The sequence below is a fragment of the Spermophilus citellus genome, assembly GCF_964194105.1.
Source record: "Spermophilus citellus genome assembly, chromosome: 9".
Lineage (NCBI taxonomy): Eukaryota > Metazoa > Chordata > Mammalia > Rodentia > Sciuridae > Spermophilus > Spermophilus citellus.
In genome coordinates this window covers 108,377,251-108,399,662 of record NC_138191.1, presented here as the reverse complement: position 1 = coordinate 108,399,662, position 22,412 = coordinate 108,377,251, and the positions used below count along the sequence as shown (strand labels likewise).

Here is a 22,412-nt window from a genome sequence, read left to right as displayed (position 1 = left end):
AGGTCTGGAACTGGAGGGCTCAGGCTGGTGGCCTTGGGCAATGGGGTGGGTGGGAAGGCCGGCATCTCCCCATCCCCCACCGGGGGGTGTGGCCTATGGGAGGGGGACACTGGGGCAGTGAGGTCTCAGCAGGACTGTTCTGATCCCAGCCATCCTCAGCCCGACCACTGCGCACACAGCAAAGAGCCTGGCTGGCTCTGGAAAGGAGAGATGTCAGGAATGGCACCCAGGCCGGATGCCACCAAGGTGGTCTCAGCAGGCCCCTCGCCCAGAGTATGGTCAGGCAGAGCCTGTGAAGGAAGAGGATCAGACAGGAGGCTGCCACCAGGAAAGCAGACATCGTGAGAGGCTGGGCCTGGGAACCAAGCAGAGCCCTGGCCGAGGAACCCTGAGATGGCAGAGTGCTGGGACCCTGCGCGCCCCCAGGCAGCACCCAAGGCATCCAGTTCCCTGCAGCCCCAGGTGTGGGAGGGGCCTGAGCTAAGCCAGCTCTGCAGCCGATCTGCTGGGTGGCCTCAAGGAGGCCCCTGTCTCTGAGCCTCAGTGCCCCAAACTGTCAAATTAAAACCCCCACTTCACGGGGAACTGTGAGGATCAAAGGGATAATGAGTAGGAAAAGCCTTATTGATTGAGAATTGTCCCTCCCAATCCCCACGAGGATTTGGGGTTTACTGCTACTAATGAGCCTGGGTGGGTGCTGGCTGGGGATACCATTAGCCTTGGCCACGGTGCCTCCAGACCAGCTGAGAGCAGGCAGGGTTGTGTCCACCAGGGGCCTGGGGTTAAGTGGGCGCTAAGAGGATTAGAGGGTCCCGTAAGCTGCACAGTGTGATCAGCTCCCACTCACCCCTGCCTCCCGCCCCGCTGTCTGGATACCCAGCTGCTGGGCCCAGGAGGAGGAAGCGGAGAGCCAGAGCCTGGGGAAGTGGAGGGGAGAAGGAGTGTAAGGGAGGAGGGGCTCAGAGGATCCAGGTCTGTTGTACACCCACATTTGTGCATGTGCACTTAGGTGTGTGCACCAACACACTTGACTACACAGATGCACATACGTGTGTGTGTGCCCAACTACACATATGCACATACATGAGCCCCTGCACAAGAGTATGTGGCACACACAGGCACACGCCTGGCCTGGGCATGCCGTTCCATGCTCTCCCAGGCTCTTGCACAGTCTGAGACCCAAGCCCACACACGTCCCCAGGCCATGACTGTACCTCAGATGCACTTCTAGGTTTACATCAGTCACACACAGCCTGTGACTTGCTCAGTGTCACCTGATGCTAGAGAGGGCCTGAGTCCAGATTTGAACTTGTGTGGGAGGGTGTGGAGGGCTGGAGGGGTGGAAGGTGAATCTAGGAGACAAGGGGCTGCATCTCAGGGAGCGGGGCTGATGCTGGTAGACACACATCCCACAGCTGTCGGGGAACTACCCTGACACAGGCCACCAGACATGTGACACCCACCCCTGCCCTCTGGTTCTCTCTCCTTTCAGCTGCCTAGATCAGGCAGGGAGCTGACCTCTACCAGGGGGCCCAGGAAGTGGACCAAGACCAGCCTGCCTATACCCAGCATGGGAGCTGGGACGGGCTGCTCTGAGCGCCTGGTGCCAGGCTGGTCACTTTCATCTCAGTAAGTTTTAAGTGAAAGGCTTGTGGGGTTCTTGAGGCCTGGGTGGGAGAGGGCTGGCCTTGACCTCAGGTGTCTTTACACAGCCATGGGCCTGGCTTGGAAGGCACTGAGGTTGGAGTGTCCCTACCACAGCTAACAACAGCAGCCCCCACCCCCACCCTGCTTCTACTGTCCCTGCTGAGGGCCCGGGGGATGTGAAGATAGGCACAAGTACAGAGTGGCCTGGGTCAGGGGCATTGGGCTGGAACCCCTGTGCGTGGCCATGGGTCCTTGGGCCCCCGAGGATGCTGGGAACACCTTAGCTGGGGGCAGTTCTTAGATCTCCTCCAAGAGGCAGCTCCAGGGCCAGGAGGGGGAAGGAACAAGGCTCTGCCCCTGGTGGCATGCTCTGCAGCTTCCTGACACTGCCCACTGCAGCCAGCCAGGGCTGTGGCTGGTGCTGCAGCCAGAGATTTACAGCCTGCCTGGAGCACCCAGCCCGCAGGCAGCCCAGACCGTAAATCAGGCTCCAGCCTGGCCTCGGCTCAGGTCTCCTGCTGCCCTCACGGCCTGTCACAGCCCTGGCAAGCCAGGCCGGGAGCTGGCAGGGCACCAGGGAGGGGCCCTGGCCTGGCCCTCCACTGAGGGGAATCTCCAGGTTTTTCCAGGTTTGAGGGCTTGTAGGTTAAGAGCAGGAAGCAGGAAAGGGGACTCTCAAGCTGCCAACCTGGTCCTAGCCCCATCTCCCCGTTCCTGGTTGTGGGGGCCAGGGTGGAGACACAGCCCAACCATCCATGTCTTCACCTGCACATTGGAGATAATGGTCATCTCTGCATAGTGAGCCCTTAAGAGGGGTCACAGGGTTTGCTGAGATGCTTAAAATATGGCCTGGTAGGTAATGTGCTCTTACTAGAAGCCTCCAAGCAGCACATAGAGGCATGGGGACATGGATGTGGCTTTACCTTCTCCCATGCTTTGCCTCTTATTGTCTCTACATGCCTAGGGGACGGGTCCGGCAGTCCCTTTCCTAGAGTCTGCTATGAATTGATGGCCTCAAAGTGGGGCCAGGACAGGGTTGACTTGGTGGCTGAGAAAGGGCAGGGAGGTGCTCCCAAATGTAGCCCCTGCCTGGTCAGGGACAGGGACAGGCTTAAAACCAGCCTCCCCTGTAGCACCCAGCATGCCTGCCCTCCTCTGAACAACCCTATGAAACAGATTCTATCCTTGTTTAAAGATGAGGTTGCTGAGGCTCAGAGGGGGAAAACAACTTTCCCAAGGTCCCACAGCTGGTTAAAAAAAACAGGCTGAAATTTCAACCAGGCCTCCCTGGTTCCATTTAACCCAAACCTGAGAGTTAGATGCTTCTCAAGAAGGCAGCAGGCCCATGACCTGGGACAGGAAGGGGGCCTAGGAGCTGGTGAGGCCTGACAAATAGCTGGCACTTGCTAGACATGAATTCCCTCTGCCTTTACTGCCTCTTTGCTGCACAGGGGCCCACAGGATCCAGGGCAGGGGCCTGACATGGCTGAGGGGTGGGAGCTAGAACAGTCTGGGCCCCAAGTGAGCTGCAAGCCCCGCCCTGGGGGAGGCTCAGGAGACAGGCTGGGGCACTGTGGCTTCATCTCCTAGCAACCTGGCCCTGGGGACCCTGCCCGTCTGCCTCAGGTGCCCCAGGGAGCTCAGCTCCACCGCCATCCCCTCGAGGGGGTGTCTGGCCCACAAGCCTGCTGAAGCCGGTGCAGCAGAGCCGAGAGGGCAGAGCTAGGGCTGCGCTCTGGGAAGGGGTAGTGGTGACTCCCCTTCTCCAGTCCAGAGTGAAGCCCTGGGGTGGCCTGGGGTGGCCTGGGGCAAGGGGTGGCCTCTCCTCTAGGCCGCCCCTGGCTCTTGCTATCGGATCGTATTTCCCAGCTCCCTGGCTTCTTGCTTGTCCACCTTTCTTCGAGGTGGTCCCTGCCTTTCTGTCTCCATTCCTAGCTCCATGTCTCCATCTCTCAAGGTTATCTCTCCCCTCAGTTCTCCCCCAGGGTCCTGTCTCTCCCTTCCCGTCCACCTCCAGATCTCTCCCACCTCCCTCCCTCTCCCATGGTCCTCTCTGTTTTCCCCACATTTCTTTGTCTCTGTCCCTCTCTGTGCACCCCAGAACTCCTATCCTTGAGGCCTCCGCCATTAGACTTGTTTTCCCTTCTCCTCCAGACAAGGAGCCCTGGGGGTCGGCAGAGGTGCTGGCTCCCCCGTCTTGCCCAGGGGTGACACCACTCATGTTAATTGGGGATGTAAAAGGAAGTTAGTCTGAGCAGCGAGGCCAAATTTACCTCATGACTTAGAGACAACCTTTCCTTCTTTCAGACCTCCGTTTCCCCCATCTGTTAAATGGGCACAATGAACCTGGTGGGAAGGTCTCTGTGCCTCCTGGGCTGCTGTTGGTCACAGATTATGATAGAAATGAGTAGACTGCCAGGCTATTATTGGTCTCCTTTGTACAGGGAGCCAGGCTCTGTCTGCACTCTGCAGAGGGACCATCCTCTGCTGGTGCTCTCCCTGCAGGAATGGTCTCTGGGCGGGCTGTCCTGGAAGCCCAGCTGCACCTGGGCAGCGTTGGCTGCATCCTAGCGCCCTCTGGTGGCTGGAGATAGACACTGCTGCCTCACTTTGCTCCGCCCTCTGATCCTGGGCATGGACTCCAGGGCTTTGCTGAGCCACCCTGGGGCACTAGAGGGCCAATAGGAGCGAAACTCTACATACTGAGCTCCCAGAATGTGCCAAGCACTCTGGCACCTGCTTTTGTGCACGCTGTCTTTGTCTCGCCAGCCGGCTATGCTGTCCATCTTACAGAGGAGAGAGTCGAGACCCAGGTGTTGCCCAGGAAGTGCTCCGGGGGCCAGCACTCTGACGCCACGTGGACTCCTGCATCTGAACCCCTCCAGCAGATGCCTGCAGCTAGCCCATCGTCGATGACAACTCACTCTTTGGGGCCAGCTGTTGTTCTAACAAATCCTTATTTACACCTGCAGGAGATGTCAGAGCCCAAGGAGTCTATAGAATCCACTGCCGAGTCTGATCGGACCATTCTATAGATGAGGAAACTGAGGCCCAGGGAGGGGAAGGGACGCCCCCAAGGTCACACATGTGAGTGTGTGGCTGTATGGCAGAGTGAATCTTCTGGCTCCTTGTTCAGCAGAATATGGGACTCCAGGTCACCGTGCCGACTTATCCAAGCCAGGGTCTGTGAAGCAGGGTCAAGAGAAGTCACGAGACAGAGCAGTCACAGCAGCTTCTGTGGGTGAGGGAAGCGGCAGTGGGCACTCTGTCCTCAGTACGTGTGAGCCCAGAACTCCAGGAAGCCATGAAACCGTGGGAGGCAGTGTGTGTGGTTGGGGGACAGGGCAGGAAGAGGGGCACGAACTTGGGGCTGGGAGTGGCTGGGATACAGAGGTGCGTGGGTCCCCTGTGGTGGTCCCCGCAGGCCAGGGCTGAAGGAGAGGTGGGAAAGGGGGTGGGGTAGACACCAGAAGAAACCCTGAATGCCAGGCCGAGGAGCTTGGGCCTCATCCTGGGGACTCCTGGAGCAGGTGCTCACCCCTTAGCCTTGTCCCTCCCACAGTCTCTCCAGCACCTGCTCTGTGCCTGGCGGTGCCAGGGTACAAGAGGGCCACCGCTGCCATCCCCGTGGAGCCGCAGTCCAGGGGCCGGATGAGCACAAAAGATCATTCCAGAAACAGACCTCTCACACCCAACCCTAGAGGACAGAGGTCACCATGGGGTGGGGAGGCAGGCCCGGGAGTCCATAGGAACGCTCTGGGGTGGAGGAAACACAGAGGCTACCGCAGCCGCACACCCAGGTTCACTTCAGAATACTGTGTGCCACTGTATACAAATGGCACCTTTATCAAAAAGCGGAAAACAAAACCAGGCTTGGGGGAGGGAAGGCTGAGGTGGAGGGCCGTGGCCGCCTCTGGCTAGAGGAGCAGCTGGTGGAGAGTTCCAGAAGCATGTGCTGATGGGGCTGAGCACCAGACCCCGGCTCCAGGCCAGGGGCTGAGGAGACCCACCAGATGGAGCCGCAGGGGTTTGGGGAGGCTCAGCCATTCCTGGACATTTGCCTCTGGACCACAGCAAGTGGCAGGAAGCCCCTTGAGGGCATGTGTCCAGTTGCAGATGCCCAGGACCCCGAGCTTCGAGGAGCAGGGAGCCCTGAGTCTATATTTTCACACCTCTCACAGGTGATTCTGACATGTCTGCTCCAGACCAGGGGAGGAAACCACAGCCCGAAGTTCCTGCCAACCCTTGGCTTCTGGGAATCAGATGCTGAGATCCTCTGGCTGGGAGAAGCTGATTCCCACAGCGGGAAGCCATGTGCCCTGGGCATCCCGGCTGGCCAGCTCCCGGTGAGAGCTCTAACCAGCCTGGGCTGCCAGGCCAGGTTCCCAGGCCCCTGCCTGCTGACTTTGTCACGGCCAAGGAATTCCCAGCTGTTGGGATCACAGAAGGAATGGGTGGGGCCTGATGGCTGTGGGTGGGCCCCAGGTCTCCAGGACTGGTTGAAGGTCACCTAGGGCTGTTGGCTGCTCAAGGATCATGCCCATCTCCTGCTCCTATGACCCAAAACTGAGCCCCTGGGGGCACAGCTGGCCCCCAGCAGAGGGAGGCCTAACCCTAGCTCCAGCCTCTGTCCCGTGAGAGTGTCACCCCAAACCTCTGCCCATAGTACCTCATTAGGATGCCAGTGGCTTTGCAAGCAGAGGCAAGGTCACTGGAACAGAGGGAGGGTAAGGGTACCACAGCGGCCAGCACTGCCCCCACTGACCTCTGGGCACTGGGCCTCTGCCCAAGGCAGCTGCCTGCACCTGCCCTACCTCTGCCCTGACACCCTCTCTGCCGGGGGCACCTCCCTCCCTCTACTCCCTCCATCTTGCTGTCCCTGCCCCTGGGGTTCCAGCTGACCTACTCCCCTTCCATCTCAGCCCTCTGGAGCCGCTGCAGACCTAGTCTGAGCCCCCGCTCTGCTCCCCCTGCTCCGTAGCTCTGTGACCTTGGGGGAGTTGCTGAATGCTCTGTCTCAGTTTCCTATGGCTAACGCATCCCATCTCATGAATGGATCCTGAGGATTCAGACAATCCAGGTTTGATGGAGCCCTCCCTCCGGGCCGGGCACTGTGCCTGGGTTGCATTGCGTTATCTTATTTAAGTGTGTTGATGCCCCAGGGGCAGCTACCATGGCCACCCCATTTTATAGACAGGCAAACTGAGGCTCAGAGAAAGGCTACAGGTTTCCTCCTGCCATCCAGCTCTAAGTGTAGACTAGATTTGCTGGCTCCAAATTGTCTGCTTGGAGGGCAGCAGGGCATGGAGGGAGCAGACAGGACCACAGACAGGGATGTGACCTCACCAAGCAGGGAAGAATAGGCAAGGCTGGGCCCAGGTCATCAGCACAGACAGGAGTTAGGATCCTGGGCCTCGGAGTCAGGTCTCAGTCTCTTCATCTGGAGAGTGGGTGATGAGGACTAGTTACGGCAGCCATGGCACAGAGGCAGCTACCATGCAAGAAGGAAGGAGCTGCCTTGGGAGTTACTTCCACCCACTCTCCCTGAAACCACGGTCACAGAGCTCCAATCCTGGGGTCTGTTCCCAGGGGATGACAAGGGCGGCACTCCCTCCTCAGCCCCCACCAAGGGCCTGAGCTCACCTGCTGAGTAATACACAGAACCTCAGCTCTGGGCTTGCTGGGTGCACACAGCCTGGTGGCCAGCGTCTTGTCCCTCCTCCCCCAGCATGTGCCTTGGTGAGCTCCCACAGGGCTCCCACCTGAGCTGCCAGCCTGGGGTCGGGCAGCATCCCAGCAGTAGGTACTACGTCACCCTAATCGACCCTGCAGGGATTTTAAAAACTCTTGGGTCTTTCGCTTCTTGAAGTTTTATTTCGGCTTTTGTGAAAAATGGTGCATTTGTACCAAACATTCAGGGTTATAAATCAATGCCGTTCTGACTGATACCCAACGAAAAGGCTGAGTGAGGGCCTGTCTGGGTGCTCCCAGGGCCCAGACATCCCAACAGCCCCCTCTTATTAGAGATGAGGTTCAGAAAGGGTGGCAGGCTCCAGGAGAAGCTGGGCACTTCCGGTCCCTGAGTGCTTCCTGGGCCTTGGTAAGACTGCCAGATGTGGCCAGGATGTCCTGAGTGGCTTGGTGAGAGCCATTTGGAGGGGACCAAGGAAGCAATGGCAGGTGACGGGAGATGGGGCCTTGGGTGGCGCTTGGAGAAGTATCTGGAAAGAGAGAAGGATGGGCCTGGTGGGAGCTGGGTGGGATGAGGGAGGGGTTTTAAAGGTTGTCCCCAAGAAGGGGAAGCAGAGGTGAGGACCGGAGAGGGGAGGGAGGGGAGGGCGGAGTCCATGGTTGGGTTTTGGGAAAACAGGGTGGACATTTTGGGGGCCAGGGTGGGTGCCCAAGACTATGGCTGCAGAAAGGTCCCTTGAGATCCAGGCTGGAGAGAAGGAAGTGCCCCAGGAGGAGGAGCGAGGCCCTGTGAAGGGCGAGTGGGAAAGATGGAGAGTTCAAGGTTGAGAGGGAGGAAACAGCGGGGCAGGAGTCCAGAGCGAGGTCATGTCCAGGGTGTGGCGGGGTGGGGCGCCCGACAGAGTGCAGAGGGGGCAGGGTTGCTAGAGGACCCCAGAACCTAGAAGCAGGGGGACACTGTGTGTCAGCGGGTACTGGGAACGCCTAGGGTGAAGGCAGGATTGGATAACGTGTGGCCAGGGACCCAGGTCTCAGGGTGAGGAGAAAGGGCGAGGGGAATTGGGGGCGGGGCGGGCTGGTGGGGGCGGAGCTGAGGGTGAGGGGGCGTGTCCTGGCTGGAAGGTGGCTGGGTCCTCAGACTTCTGTAGTCTTGGGGTGGTGATGGGATTGGATTGCCTTGCTGATGGTGATCCTGTGTTCACAGGCCCTCATGCCACCCCGGGCCCTGAATGAATCCTCTGTGCCTTGCCTGTTTTCCCTTTGGGTGAGGTCTCTGGGGACCTGAGCTGGTGGGAAACCCTGCTGGGGGACACTGGGGGAGGAGGCCAGGAGCTCCCTCATGGAAACAGTCCAGCTAGGGAATCCTGGATTCTGGGACCAAAGTGGTCTCACTGGATGCTGTGTGGTCTTGGGCAAATTCTTAACCTCTCTTATGCCTTCTTCTTTCTCCATAAGTCAGAGGGTAATGATGCTCATGGGCACATGTGAAGGCCCTTGTGGCTTGTGGTGACTTTTTTAAAAAAAGTTTTTTAAACTGGAGATTGAACCCAGGGGTACTTTTACCACTGAGTTACATCCCCAGCCCTTTTTATTTTGTATTTTGAGACAGGATCTCGCTAAGTTACTAGGCTGGCCTCAAACTTTCTATCCTCCTCCCACAGCCTCTGGAGTCGCTGGGATTACAGGCACCCAGCTTTCCGAAACTTCCTATTAACTGCTATCACCACTCAGTGCTGCCCAGAGTGGGGCCTGGGCTCTGTGGCAGATGGGTCCTGCAGGGACCAGCCTCTGCTCTGAGCACTCAAGTGCTGGTAACCTTCCTGGGTTTCTTCCAGCATCTTTTCCAAAGCTTGGTGGCAGCCAAAACTGGAGGAACAACCTTCTCCATGCCACTAGCTGTGTGACTTGGGCAAATCCCTGAACCTCTCTGAGGTAATTTCCTCACCTATAAAATCCCACAACCTCATGCAGTTCATTCATTCATGTTTATTCAGCAGACATTTAAGGAAGCCAGTCAGTGTTGCCATCGGATGAAAAAAAAAACAAAGTGTGGTTAAGGATTTGGGCTGGGAAGAGGGACGGTTAGTCTGCATCACCCCAAAGATTCAGCCCCCTGCTCAGCAGCCCCCTGGCAGGTCCTGAGCCTTAACGGGAGTTGGCTCCCTGCGGGGTGAAGCTTGGGCGCCCTCTTGTGGCCACAGACCTCCTCGCACCATCCCTCTAGAGGGACAGGAATCCGCAACGCTGGGTGGTCAGTGCCCAGATAGCCCTGGGGCCTTCTGCCTGCCTCTACCCCTTGATTGTGCACAGTCTCACCTGAGGCCGTGAGAGGTCTGTGACTCATGCCAGGTCATACTGCCCTGGTGGCCCTGGTCTCCTGCCTGGTGTCCTCCCCTGGGGGGAGGGGAGGTGGAGGCCGGCCCAGCTCCTTTCCTCCCCTCCCTCTTTCTCCCAGGCCACCCTCCCACAGGGTGTCCTGCCTCTTTCTGGCAGGACACCCAGGGGCTGCCTGGACCCAGCATGCCTGCTAGCTCGTGGGCAGAGCCTGGAAACTAGCGGCTGGTGAAGTGGGCGTTTGGCGGCACTGCCAGGCCCAGGCACACCCCAGCTGCCAGCTGGCAGCCGGCAACCCTGCCACCCCTGCAGGCCGCCCTGCTGACCAGCCTCAGGGCCTTGAGGCTGCCCACTGGAGGCCTGGGTGGTTCAGAGATACTGTGTGCTCCAGGCAGGGCCCACGCCCTTCTGGAGCCTCCAAGACGGGATCCTGCGCTTGCTTCTTAGGCTCAGGCTGAGTTGGGCTGTGCCAGATGGATGTGGAGGGGACTCCTCCGTGAAGAGGGACCTGCCCCAGGCTCCTCTGACTTTGGGGGCCACAAACAGCAAAGAGGGCACACTGTGTTTGTGTGCAGTGTGCCTGTGTGGTGTGTGTCTGGTGAACTTCCCCCTGCAACCGTGTCGTCGCCCCCCCCCCCCTCCATCTGCAGGGAGTCCTGCTTCCTTCATTCATCAGACTTACTTAGCACCTGTCCCCAGGGGTGAGATGCTCACAGGTGGACAGAGCAGAACATAGACAAGGGTAGAACTAGGTGACTAGGTGCTGAGGGAAGGTTAGAGCCCAAAGGAAGGGCCAGCTGGGGGCCAGGGGAGGCTGAGGTGCCCAGGTGAGCGTTGGGGGGCAGGTGGGAGCGTCCCGGCTGAGCAGGAGCATGGTGCAGGCACCCGGCCCACCCCACCTCAGCACCAAAGCTGTTGGCAACCTTGCCTCCCAGATGAGGAAAGAGCCCAGGAAGGTGCTGTGACTCATCCAAAGTCACACAGTCACCCAGTGGCCCACCCAGGATTCAGACCCACACCTGGCTGACTCTCAAATCTGTTATAAATCACTCCGCTGCTGGGTTCTCAGTAAGGCGAGCAGGGCAAGCCCAGCGGCCTCTCAGGTCGGGTTATGGAGGGCAAAAGGGGGTGCAACCTGGTCAGATTTGAGTTCTAGAAAGATCTCCTTGACAGCTGGTGTGTGTGTTGGTGCATATGTGTATATGTGTGTGTCTATAAAGACGGATCTGTGAGTGTTTGTGTATGTCTGTGTGTCTGTGTGTATGTCAGTGTCTGTGGGTATGTGGGGGTTGTGGCAGGGAGTACACAGAATAGGGACACTGGTGTCAAGGATGAGGTGCAGTCCTGAGGGATGCTGAGGTGCCTGGATTCGGGTGGGCTGGGTTGGGAGGTGGACAGATTCCGTGCATTGCGTGGAGCCTTTGGGAGGCCCTGGGAGGATGGAGTGGGAGATGGGATGTGGGGCTGAGCGGGAGGGAATGTCTGGTGTGGGAATCCTGGGGTTTGCCTGGGTTCAGGACATTCTCTGGGCAGGAGGGGACAGCCAGGAGGTGGTGAGTTCAGCCTTGGACCTGACAGCACGGGGCAGCACTCCACTTGCTGGGTGTTCTCAGTCCCTCTGAGTGACGCACAAGCACGCACAGTGCACACACCCTCGTCCCCAGGGGGCCTGGCCGGCACCCAGCTCAGCAGCTGGTGGAAGAGAGTAAGAAAGGGTTTGGCGGGCAGTGGTTGCCTCCCGCCCGCCTGAGCCCCACTCTGGCCACCAAGTCCCAGGCCCTGGGCCACCTCTAAGCCTGGACTCATGGTATCCCTGAGTGTGGTCAGGAACGGGGAGTCCTGGACCCCATCCTATCAGAAACCTGAGTCTGGCCAGGCTCCCGAGGGGCAAGGATACTGAGCACTGGATGTGGCGGCCCCAGCCTCCCTAAGTGGAAGGCTGCCCACACTAGAATGTGTCCTCGTGGCCCAGGCCCTCCTTCAGCCCCTGCTCACTGCCGGAAGTCCCTCCTGAGGTCCACTTGGGATCTCTCTGGCAGGGCTGTAAGTTGTTGGCACCTCAATTCCTTCCCCCTGGGGAGGAGGACGGTTGGACTCCTGCCAGAGTCCCTCCCACCTGACCACTGTGGAGTGATCCTGTCTTGATTTGCTGGGCCATCTGGGCCCCCCTGAGCCTCGGTTTCCTCATCTGTTCAATGGGGCTAGATAGTCCCAACATGACAGACCTGTGGTGGGGCAGGTCCCTAGGATGAGGGGGGGCACATTCCTCAGAGAGGGAGGGTCTCTCGTCCTCCTATCAAGGTGCTTCTTGCAGCATGGGGGGCCGTCTGTCAGGAGGCTCTATGGGCCCTTCTTCTGGGGCCCCTCTCTGGCAGGCTGCCAGCAGCTCTTCCAGGCTAATTAAGTTATTTTGAAGCAGATGTGGAGGGTGGATTAGTGAGCAATTGGCTGTGGAGCTGTGTTCGGTGCCAGCCCCCAGCCCCCACCCTGGCGCCCAGCAGCTCCGGAAATGCCAGTGAGGACGGGCCTCCCTCCTCCCTGGGGCTGAGCAGCAAGTGCCAGGCTGGGGGGTGTCCTGGACTGGGCATCTGCTGCGTGCTGGGGGCCTGCTGTCCTGTCACCGCTGTCCTGTCTTGGAGCCTAAGCCACAGCCCTCCTGGGGAGGAGGGAGGAGTGTGGCCCTACCTGCCAGGTCAAAGGTGAGGCGCCGGCCTGGAGAAGTCATCGCAGAACGGAGGCCCCTCCCAGCCACCCCAGCTCTCTGCTCGGGATGGCCCAGTTGGTTTCCCAACATTCCTGCACATTTTTAGCAGCAATAAAAGCTCCGAGCCCTGCGTGCGGTGGCCAGCGGTGCTCTGGAGGCACATGCGAAGATGCGGCTGGGCTTCTCCTTCCCATTTAGCGGACAGGAGTGGAGCAGCCCGAGTCACACAGGCAGGCCAGGGGGTGAGGACATCCAGAACCTGTCTGTCTCTGCAGCAGGCCCCTGGCCATGGTCATGGTTAGGCCTTCTGTGTGCCTCACTCCATGTCAGCAGACTGGAATGGGGACATGGAAGATGACGGTCTCAGTTCTTTTGCTCTAAGGAGGGTGATGATGGGCCCCACCCTGGAGGGCTCCTGAGAGGGTGGACATAAAGCAGCTGCCAGAGGAGGTGCCCTAGGTAAGTGCAGTCAGCCGACTTGTCCCGGGAGTGTCGTGCCTTCTTGCATGCCTGCCTGCTTGGCCCTCACCTGGGGTCTCCCTGTGGCCCCTGGCGTGCAGTGGGACCTCACCTGGGTTGGGTGAGCTGGTGCAGGGCAGGGCTCAGCCGCCAAGGTCATCCTACAGTGGCTGAGCTGGGCTCTCAGGCAAGTCTGGCACCTTTGAGGGTGAAGTCATTCTAGTGTCTGTGGTGATGGCAGAGCTGTGCCTGCCTGGCTTCTAGCTTTTGGCAGGGGCTCAGCCAAGTAGATACCAGGGGTTGGGCAGCCATAGTCAAGGAGATGCCAGAGACTGGAAGCCAAGGGTGTGGAGCTCCAGGAAAATGCACCATTCCTGTTCCCCAGCCCACTGCCATATAAGAGTACCACCCACACCTCCTGGCCCGCCCCCCACAAGCAGCATCCTGCACCACAAGCCGCCCACCCTTCACTCCCCGACTCCCGGAGGTAACCTCCGCTCTTCTTACCCAGCTGGCTAACACCTGTGTGTTGCCAACTGCACGTGCGTTGCAGTCGCACACGTGAACACGTGTGTGTGCACCACAGACGTCCATTCAAACATCCACTTTGCACAACCCTGCCCGTCCTGAACATATGTATCCCTCCACACACACCCGTCCACCACGAGGGCACTAGGGATGTTCTGAAAGGTGGTCACTTGCCCAGGGTCTCACATCAGCTAAGTGCTGGCTCTGGAGGCTGCAGGGTCCCCTCCCCAAGCCACCACAGGAAGAGTAGGGGAGATGATGTTCCTGAAATCATGGGCACATTGCAGGTGCCTGGTGTGACCAAGATGAGGGTCAGAGGCAGTGCTGGCTGCAGCTCCCAGGGAATGCACGCAGCTGTCAACCTCTGCCCACCATCCCTGCACAGGGTCAAGTGTCCCTGGGTGCCGATGTACTTGCCCCATGCTAGGGGACATCACCTTCAAGGCCTGTCACACACCTCTCATGTCTACCTCCAACATCCTTCCTCCTTGCCCTAAAAGGAACTCTGAACCCTAGCAAACCCCTTAGTGGCTCCCACAGCCTCCAGGAGCAAGTGTCAGGTGGCCTGGGCCAGTTCTCCACCTCCTTCCTCCTTCTAGCCCACCCAACTCCCAGCCTCCAGACAGTGCTGCCCAGCATGGTTGCCATCTAAATCTAATTCAAGCCGGGTGCAGTGGCCCACACCTGTAACCCCAGTGACTCAGGAGGCCGAAGCAGGAGGATCACAAGTTCAAGGACAACCTCAGCAACTTAGTGAGATCCTGTCTCAAACTAAAAAGGCTGGGGATGCAGTGCAGTGGTAGAGCGTCCCTGGGTTTCATGCTCAGTTCTACAAAAACCAACCAACCCCCCCCCCCCATCTGATTCAAATGAAGCAAGATGAAGAACCCCAATTCCCAGTCACACTGACTTTTCAGGTGTGTGCTGCTACCTATTGGACAGCGTGGTACAGAATGTCCCATTGATGTTGGACATTGGGGTCCTCTGACCCGATGAGGAGGGAAATGGAATTGAGTCAGGTGAGCGGCTGCTGCTGGGGCTTCTGTTCAGGGACACACAGCTTCAGGCCGGCTCCCCCCAGGGAAGAGGGGAGCTCATTTTCTTGGTTCCGCGCAGGACTGGAGGGTTGATAGGCTTTAGGTGCACTCAACTCGGAAGCGTGTCCCTGTCCTGCAGCTGTCCACGAGAACACAGGACACCCTGACCTCGACCATGCAGAGCTGACGCTGGCTGAGGGCCACCCACACCAAGCCCCTGGTGTGCTGTCAGGCCCTGTGCCAAGGCCTAGAAGTCCTGCCCCACCATGTCACAGGAAGTTCCCCTGACAGCCTTCTCCAGCTCCCGGCTCCTGCCCCTGGTTCTTCCTGGGCACCTTCTTCCATTGCCCAATGGCCAAACCCTTCCTGTCCTTCCAGCTCAGCCTCAGCCATGCGTGCTCCCCTCATCCCCAGCCCCAAATGACTCTTCCCTCCCTTCCTCCCCTGTCCTCCCCTGTCCTCTCCTCCTGTTCTGCTGTCCTTACACTTCCTCCATCCCTCTAGGTGCCTCAGAATCCTCTCCACCCTGCTCCCAGGGTTTCCTCCTTACAGGACCGTGACATCCACCAGAGCAGTGCAGTCCCATCTCAGCGACCCCAGCACCCAGACAGGGCTGGTCACAGGGACACGGGTCACAGTTCCCTGTCTCCACTGCCACCCAGAGCTCCCGTTTGTTCTCCCTGCTTGCATGCCTCTGGCTCTGGGGGACTCACTCCCGTAGGAAGAATATGTTTTGGTTTTCAGGTGGCTCCGTCTGTGCAGAGGTCTGACCTTTTAGAGCCAGCCTGGAGATGCCTATAAGGAGCTGCCCTCGGGAGTCAGTCAGAGTGGACGTGCCCCATTGAAACCTGCACAGCCCTGCGCTCTGGCTGAGTGACAGGTCTGGCTCCCGCCGTGTGCTTGTCCACCATGCACCAGCTCTCTGGCTTCTTATGCACATCACCCTCCACTATCCACCCTGTGTCTTTCCCCATGGGCTCCCTATACCCTGTCCCCACTGGCTCCTTGGTGTCCACCATGGGACCTCTGCACCAAGTCTCTCCTGGGGAAGTCAGCGCCGCCCGTCTTCCAGGACCTGCAACTTCCTGAGCTCAGCGTCTCAGCCCCTCCTCCTTCTGTTGCACTGTTTCTCTTTGCCACTAATGGGGGTCCATGGGAACAGGGGCCCCATTGCTCCAGGGACTTTAACAGGCCTAGGACCCGGGAGCTTGGTGACCACATGGGCCTTGACAAGCTCTGTCCTCACCACTGTCGCAATTCTCTGCGTGCAGAGGCAGAGGAGCTAGGCAGGGCCAGAAGGCTGAGGCTCTGGGGTCACCCTCTCTGGCTCCCTGGGGAGCCTGTGAGAGGGAGGGGGCAGGGCCAAGAAAGATGATCCACTGCAGCTCAAGCCCACTTCTTGGTCTCCCCCAAGATTTATGCTCCTTCTCTCAAATCTCTCTCATTCCCCGTCCATAACCCCCTTCGCTATCTGCAGGATAAAGATGTGCATGTAATAGGCACCTTCTGTGTGTCTGATGACTTCATTTGCTCTTCCTAAGAGCCCCAGGGCTGGAGCCTCTCTTTAAGGATGGATACCAGGATCCTCAGAGAGGCGGACACACTTGTCCAAGGACACATTGGGAAAGGTAATTGGTGCTGGACCCCAGCACTCTGCATCCAGGATCCTGGGAACTGGAATTGTTGGGATTCTGTGGAAGTCAGAGCCAGGTTGTTCTATTAAGCCAGAAATAGGCTTCAGCTTCCTGGAGGAAGAGGCTGTCCCAAGGCCTAAACCCAAGTCTTCCGAAGCTCAGGGGTTTCTCCACCTCTCAGCCTCACTTGCTTCCTGGAGACTGGAGGGTAGAGTCACCCTCAGCCTCATTCATCTCAAAGCGGGATATTCCCGTAGTTCTAACACCTCCACGGTCTGCACTTCACAACATTGATACAGCCAAGTGCCCAAGGGTGTGACATACATCCTTCTCCTCAGTGTTTATAGTGACCAAGGAAAGTGAGGAAAGTGGACTCCTTTGCTGTCTCCATTCTCTGGTTGAGGAAATAGGCTCAGCAAGGTTAAGTATGTTGTTCAAGGTCACACAGCTAGTCAGTGGCTGAGTGAGCATGACAAGTGTTTGTGAATCCCATGAGAAAACTCCAGTTGATGGGGCTGCCTTTTTTTTTTTTGGTGTGTGCATGTGGGGCACTGGGAATTGAACCCAGGGGCTCTACCACGGGGCTATCCCCCAGATCTTGTTTGTTTTTATTTAGACAGGGTCTTGCCCCCTGAATAGCTGGGGTTACAGGCATGTGTCACTGTGCCCGGCTTGGGCTGCTGATTCTTAGATGAAGCCAACACGAACCTCAGTCTCCTCCGGGGCCCTAGTCCTCACATGTCTCAACCACTTGGGAAGCAACAAAGCACAGGAGTCTTCAGATTGCCAGAAGTTTCTGGTGAGGTAGGCTGTGTGGCTCTCCATTTTTATGTTTTTTTTTTTTTTTAAATAAGGTTGTTTCCCAAATGTATTTAAACAAGCACTAGTTTCATGGGATGGTTGGGGGAAATATGGATAGAGAGAGAGAGAACTTCGTCTTAGGCACGTCACACCACTTCTGGATGCTCATGAGGATGGAGCATGGCACCCTGGTATTTTGCCAACACAGGATCTTGTAAGGGCAATCCAGTGATCCAACGGGCATGCCTGGGAGTTGGAGGATAATTGGGGATACCAGGCTGTGATTCTTCCAGGTGGGAGAGACCCCCAACATTCCTTGTGGCCAGGGGAACCCAGAAGTTTCAGAGACCAAGAAAGGAGCCCAGAGCAGGCTTCTGCTTCTGCTTCTGCTTTGCAGACCCTTGTTCCTGGGTTCTTGTGCCCCAGAAGCTCTTCTGGCCCCTCCAGGATCAGCTTGCTCCTGCGAGAAGCCTGGAGGGGAGCCCAGCTCAGCAGGAGGACACTTCCTCTGGGCTCACCCGGGTGGAGGAGACTGGGCACCCAAGAAGTTGCAGGGTTCTGTAGCACGGCTGCCTCCTGTGCTGCTCAGGTTTTCCCCTAGCTGGGCACCTGCCCTGATCTGTGTGAGAAGCTAAGCCTCAGCAATTTAGCGAGGCACTAAGCCACTCAGTGAGAGCCTGTCTCTAAATAAAATACAAAATAGGGCTGGGGATGTGGCTCAGTGGTTGAGTGCCCCTGAGTTCAATCCCTGGTAACCCTCCCCCCACCACCAAAACAAAGAAGCTAAGTGACCCCAGGTGAGTGACTTGGGGGTGTGGACATCAGTGAGCCGATCCCGCTGTCGGGACTCCAGCTTTGTTCCTCCACCCACTTCTCAGGGATGCTCGCTATAGGTTGGGTGCTGGCCTCCCGACACCCCCGTGGGACAGTGCTGTGAGCGTCTGTGTTCTACAGAGGTGGGAACTGAAGCCATTCCAGGCTATATGTTGAATGGTGTTCCCTGTGCCCACAAATTTGCATGCTGAGGCCCGTGTAACCCCCAGTAGGACTGTCTGCAGGGATGGGGGCCTACAGGAGATAGTGACATTTCAATGAGGTCATGGGGGTGGGCCCTAATCCACCCTCCTGAAGGACTGTGGCCTTAGGAAAAGGAAGGAAGAGCCTGGGCCTCAGTCTCTCTACCATTGAGGATGCAACAAGGTGACTGTCCCAAGCTAGGAAGAAGAATCTCACCAGGGACCTCACCGTGCCAGACCACCCAGCTCACAGACGTGAGCAGATGGGTTTCTGTTGTTTAATCCCCAGCTTATGGTATTTCTTTATGGCAGTCCCAATGGATGAAGACTGCCCAAGGCCACACTGAGGGAAGGCACCCACCAGAGTTAACCTCCAACAGGGGGCACCTGGCCAGGACTCAAGCTCATGTGCCCATGCGGACTGCGCAGCCTGTGCTAATTCATGACATCACACACAGTCTCTTGTGCCAGGCTCCTCCCCTGTTCCTGGGTCACAGACTTGGTAAACTCCACGCCCATCACACCCTGCGGGCTCCCTGCTGGCCCCAGGCTGAATTTCTGTAGCGCCACTGCCCCCTGCTGGCCCAGCCCACATCTACCGTGTCCTAACCCCCTCCCCAGGCTCCATCTCTCCAGATCTGGCCCTCAGGCTCCCAGGACACCAGCTGCTTCTGCCCCAGTGGATCTTCCCACCTTCCCCGCAGGCAGGGTCCATCTCCTCCCACCTTGGCCCCTCACAGCCTTCCATGGACGGTCCCCTCCTCAGCCAGCATGGCTCCCACCTGCTTGTCCTCAGCCCTCTTCGCTCAGTTCTCTTTTAAATGAAGAGACCAGAGGGTCCAGCACTGGCCAGAGAGAGTCCCAAACAAACCTTGATGGGAGAATGGAGTACAACCGCTCAAAAGAGTGGGAGCCCTCTGGGTGCAGGGCACTGCCTTGGTCCCTGGGTGGGCAGAAGGGTGTGGAACCCCAGCTGGCAGTGAGACTCTCAAAAGCCTCCTCCAGAGCCACCTTCCCCATCCTCTCTCCCTCTACCCTCAGCCTGCACCCCCTGCAGCCCAGGGCCTCTCCCTGAGCCTCTTCCAATTCTTGGAGAGGGACGCTGAGATTCTGGAGCCAGGGATGTCTGCACGGTGCCACTAGCTTACCCTGTGCCTGTTTCTCTCTGGGCCTCAGTTTCTTTGAGTGTAAAAAAGGGGCAGCAGAGGGGCAAAGCACAGAGTTGGTGCAAGGACAGGAGGAAGGGAGGGAGGTGGTGGCCTTGGCTGCTGGGGAGGGGCCCTGCTCACTGGGGCTGCCTGCCTTTGCCCTCACAGGTTGCCATGCGGGGCTGGTCCCACTAAGTGCCCATCCCAGTGCTAATGCCGGCTGCAGCCCCCTCTGCATCACGGGCTCCTGGCCCTGCTCACCCTCTAGGAGCAGTGTCAGGGGAGAAGCCTGGGGTGTTGAGGGGCAAGTGGACTCCAATCTTGGCTCCACCCTGTCCTTAGCCCAGAACTTCAGAAAACTCTTTTCCTGTTGTCTGAGCCTCACTTTCCTCCTCTGGACGATGGAGCAATGGCACCTGGTCTGTTGAAGGGGCTCATGGAGCAGGTGTGGCTCAGTGGGGGCTCACTGCGCAGGTCTGGATTGCACCTCACTGCTCCTGTCACCTCGGGATCCCCAGCTCGTTGGAGTCACAATGTCTCAAAAGCGGCTCAAGCTCAGTCCCTCCTCCCCACCCCATTGCACCTGTGTCTCAGCAGCTGCTCACCCTCTGCTCACTGTGTGGACCAGAAACCTGAGACCCTTCCCTCTCCCTGAACTTTCCTAACCGCCCTTCCCCCTACCCCAGAAGACCCCGCCCTCACAGTCCTCTTGTGTCTCCCTCTCTGACTGCCCACTGGACTGGTGAGGGAGCTTCTTGGCGGGCCCCATGTCACCCTGGTCCCCTTCCAACCCCTTCTCTAGTATGCAGCCACACACCCTTGCCAGGCACAGGTGCCCTTCCTGGGCTCAAAATTCTCTTTTAGGATGAAGAGCTCCTGCTTCTGCTGGATGCCCTGTGACAGCCCTGACCACCTCTCACTCTGAGCTCCAGCCTTCCTGGAGCTCCCTGGCTGGCCTTTCCTCTGTCTGGAGAGCTCTTTGCTGCCCCATCTCATCACCTGGTTGCTGTCCACACACTCTCCAGACTCCCCACAAGACTCCGTGTTGAAGGCTTGGTCTCCAGCCTGTGGTGCTGTTGGGAGGTGGTGGGACTTGTAAGAGATGGGACCTAGTAGAGGGAAGCTAGGTCATTGTGAGGCATGTCCTTGAAAGAGATGTTGGGACCTGACCCCTCCTCTCTATTTTTGTTTCCTAGTTACCATGAGGTGAACAGGCCTCCTCTGTGTGTGCTTCTGCCATGATGTACTGTGCTGCCACAGATCCAAAGACAGTAAGGCCCGGCAACCTTGGACTGAAACCTCTGAAATTGTGAGCCAGAATAAACCTTTCCTCCTTTTAAGTTGATTATATCAGGAATTTTGTCACAGTAACAGAAAGCTACCTAATACACACTTATAACAGCGAGGCTGCTCCTCGGTCTTTGCCTGGGTTACATGCTCTGCTACAATCTCTCATCAGCCTAGTGCCTCTTCTTTGGGCCCTTTCTTGGTTTATTGTTAAACAAGGTCTCAGGTGATCCCAAGGAGTCTCCACCCCATAGCCTACAGCAAACGCCCTGCAAACAGAGTACATCTGTGACTGCTTGCCATGTGTCCTGATCCCTAATCAGAATCTGGAATTAAGCTGATGCTTCATGAACCCTTGTTGGTCTTTAGTCTGTGTCCTAGGTTTTGCAGAAGATGTTCAGACTGGATGTGGTTTAAAGGTTCTTAGTATGGGGGAAGAACCGTAGTCTGAGCATGAGTTCTGGGTTCTAGTCCTGCTCCTGCTGTGTGACTCTGTGCACATTGTTTACCCTCTCTTCTCTGTGTCCTCACTACAACATGAAGTTGTGTAAGGACAAGGTGTCCTCCCCACAGGATTGGTCCAGGGAAGCTTCATGTGGAAGACAGGGCCCATCAGGGTCTTGAGGATTGAGTGGAATGGAGCAAAGTGGGAGAGACATCCAGGTGGGGGGCACAGCGCAAGCCCAGATGGGAATGAGTGTCCCCTGTGAGTTGCATATGTGACCAGACAGAGGTGGGAGACAGGGTCGGTACAGAAGAAAGGGTAGGGAGCAGGACTGAACTCCCCCCAAACTCCTCTGAGGCCTCAATTGACTAGCTCTTAGTCCCTTTCCCGAGGACAGCTGGCCTAACCTGAGGTGCCTTAATTTCAGGGCCCCTTAATTACCCAGCCCTCCTGCCTCTGGCTGCTGGGTTAATTTCCGGCTCCGGGAGCTGCCCTGGGAACAGCTCTGTCTTCCTATAACCGACAGCTCCCTCATCAGATAGCCGCAGGACGAGTCCTCTGGGGGAACGGAGGCTCCTGCCTGCTGCCCTCCACGGCTGGGAGATGGCCTCACCGCCCAGGAACGCTGCCCAGGCCCCCTTCCAGGCCCAGCCGCTGATCTAGTCTGGAATCTCGTGTCTGGCTCTGCCAGCTCCCGCCCTGTGTCGCCCTCGACCACCTGCAGCCCCACACACTGTCCCCAGAGCTGGCTCCTTGGGTGGTTTGGGGCTAGAGGACCATGGAGATGGGTGTCTGGAACCCCCATGGGCCTGGGCGTGAGGTTGGCCTGGGTAAGAGGCTGGGGAGCTGGCGCAGGAGGCTGAGGGCTGAATTTGCAGAGCTGAGACTGGGAAGGGCGGGTCCTTGAGCCAGAATCAGGTCCCTGGAACCGGGGAGAAGGGGGAGCTGGGAGCAGAGCCCTCACCTTGAACACTCAGCCTGCCCAGGAGCCCGGCATCCAAGCAGAGGGAGGGACTGGGGACGGTGAGGCCGTGGGGTACTGAGTGTGGGGGAGGGTGGTCCACACTTCAACCTTATCTCATCCTCCCCGCTTCCTCCTGGGCCTCAGCCACTCCGGCCTCTTTTCTGTTTCCCACGATTCTAGGCCTTTGCATTTTCTGTTCCCTCTTCTCTCTGCATAACTGTTTTTGTTTTTTTTCCCACCTCGGGGTGTGGCTTATGTGTCACTTCCTCGGGAGGTCCTTCCCTGGCCACCCCACTCCCTGTTACTCTCCATCAATCACCCATTTTCTCTTCTTCGTAGCTCATGCCCCTGGCGACACGGCTGTGCTCACGTGTGTATCTCTTCCTCCTCTGTTGCCCCCATTAGATGGTAAGTTCCATGACAGCAGTGTCTCCGGGTCCTGGCACATAGTCTGTGCTCATCAAATATGGGGTCCCTTGTCCTGGACTTAGAAGTCTAGACAATTTGTCTTTGTTTCAGATGTTGGGATGATTCCTGTCTTTGGGCCTTTGCACGTGCCATTGGATCTGCATGAAGGCCCTTCCCTCAGCTCCTCCCTGGGAAAAGGGCTTTGGACCCCAGCTCAGGCAGGCCCCAGAGAAGGTACACCTTGGAGACCTGTGAGCACAGGTGCAAGAAGCTGGTGATTATGGCTGCCCAGTAATGCAGGAGGCTGGC

General features: G+C 57.9%; 3 long non-coding RNA genes across 4 annotated transcripts in view; all 3 read left to right on the top strand.

Moving 5' to 3' along the window:
* LOC308655199 overlaps window positions 1–1,572 on the top strand; it is a 13,852-nt gene extending 12,280 nt beyond the window's left edge. Inside the window, exon 4 of the long non-coding RNA XR_014023414.1 lies at window positions 1,493–1,572. This is a non-coding gene — a long non-coding RNA (uncharacterized lncRNA). The remainder of the gene's footprint in view (window positions 1–1,492) is intronic.
* Window positions 1,571–22,412, top strand: LOC308655197. 2 transcript variants are annotated; one of them, XR_014023412.1, is made up of 6 exons: window positions 1,571–1,629; window positions 4,620–4,888; window positions 5,829–5,993; window positions 20,196–20,308; window positions 22,035–22,103; window positions 22,215–22,412. It is a non-coding gene; the product is annotated as an uncharacterized lncRNA (long non-coding RNA). The 2 variants fall into 2 exon arrangements; XR_014023413.1 differs by lacking the exons at window positions 22,035–22,103; window positions 22,215–22,412 and having other exon boundaries at window positions 20,196–20,890.
* LOC308655200 lies at window positions 9,366–15,765 on the top strand. The gene is made up of 3 exons (XR_014023415.1): window positions 9,366–12,835; window positions 14,281–14,382; window positions 14,540–15,765. It is a non-coding gene; the product is annotated as an uncharacterized lncRNA (long non-coding RNA).